The sequence below is a fragment of the Coenobita brevimanus genome, chromosome 22, assembly GCF_032717465.1.
Source record: "Coenobita brevimanus isolate Jiangsu-jjx chromosome 22, ASM3271746v2, whole genome shotgun sequence".
Taxonomy (NCBI): Eukaryota; Metazoa; Arthropoda; class Malacostraca; order Decapoda; family Coenobitidae; genus Coenobita; species Coenobita brevimanus.
This window is the reverse complement of record NC_136975.1, coordinates 8,996,559-8,998,397: the sequence shown is the minus strand read 5'-3', so window position 1 is coordinate 8,998,397 and position 1,839 is coordinate 8,996,559.

The following is a 1,839-nucleotide window of genomic DNA, read 5'->3' as shown; positions in this document are numbered from 1 at the left end:
CCTCCTTTGTATTCTTTCCTGCCTTTCGATTAGCAACACACGTGCTGGAGAATGTGCGAAGTGGATTCTTCTTCACAGGCTTTTCAAATCGGGCAGGATCAGCAAGACATTCTTTGATGAAAGCTTCGTGAAGTTGCTTGCCGACCTTTGGTATATTCAGCAAAGACTTACTAACATCATCAGACACACCTTTTCCGGTACTGATATTGATCATAGGTAAAGATTCATCAACGCTGAATGGGTTTGCACAGGACTCTGTCTAATGAGTTTCTGGAGATCTTCCTTGTCTCTTTTCATTCTGGATGGATTCAGTTCTGTTTGTGCATCACATGTGTTCCCCATGCCAACCATTATCAGAGTTTCATTTACAAGAGCTGCTCTGCTACTCTTAGTGACTCCACCTTTAACGGGAGTTACAATTGTTGGTAGATGAGGTGTAACCTGACAACCGGGATGCAGCATCAGCATTGACTGTTTGTTCTAGGGTCAAGTCAACAGGTATTCGTGAGAATTCACTGTCTGTTCGTCAAACTGAGAATCCACCAGCATCTAGGAGTTGACGTAATCCTGGATGAGTCATGTTTATATTCATTAGGTCAAGTTGGTATTTGGACAGACATCCAACGAGCATAATTAAGACGATTTATGGCAAAGAATACATCAGTTATTCGTGTTAACATAGCTATGAACAGATCAACGTCATTCTTACGAGCTGATCGTTCCATGAAGTTATATATCTGTATGTATCGTACGTACATAGTCCAGAATTAAGCTGTCTTGCCAAGGGAACCAGTTTCAGTCTGTATCTTGACCTTCTCATAATCGTCAAAGAGCTTAAGGAACATTGGGGAATTCAGGTGATTGTCTATTTCTTTTTTTGTGTTACAGGTCATCTGTAGCTGTTGTATTTCATCTCTAATATAATCTGCATTGTTATAGTTAGCCATAAATCGACGGTAAAGAAGAATCTCAAAAGCTAGACCAAGCATTGGGTGAAGACGCTTGCATCTATTGTAGTTCATACATTCAATGAACCCATTAAGTGACCCTGGAGCTAGGACCTCAGTATCCGTTAGCATTGTGGGACCTCCAGATTCTGCAGTTATTTTTCGAATGGCTCTGAGGAAACACATGAGGATGTGAAATACTCCAGACATAATGAATAACTTGATTAAACTCAGGATACTCTGATGCTTGAATATTGTAGGCAGTCTTTGCAACATCAAGATCGTATGTGACGAGCCCATACATCTGTCCACACTCTCTGGCACATTTCATAGATGTACGCATGGTTTCTGCACCATCCTCGCATTTTGTAATAGGTCTGTTCAGGTTTGGCATGTAGTGCACCACCTGTTTCTGAACGTTGCCTTTGCGAATCTGTGCATTAAAAGTACACCACTTGGGAAGGGGCTCCGACTCAGCATGCCTGAGAATGTTCGGCATATGCAGTCTTCGAGCATGTTGTGAGATGTCAGGCAGTTGGTCATATTGTGTATTATCATAGCTAAATATGTTCAAACGTGTTTTTTTGTTAAATGGTATTATATCTGAAATGACCACTTCTAATTTTCTCTTTGGCCTTTGAGTTCCTGATGCTGAGGGTTGTGGTTGATTAATTAAAGTTTGTAGAGGGTTTAGGTCAGCATCTATGTCATTGGCAAGGGGATCAGTAGTCTGATAAAAGATTCCCATTGTGCCATGCAGAGTGTTCAGACCAGAAAGTGTTTGAACCACCTAATCATAGTTATCATAGGCAGTTCCCATCACAGGACCGTACTTTGCACCTTTGGGGCAACTTTTCTCGCGGTTTTGGATGGCTGATGCCAGTTCACTCTC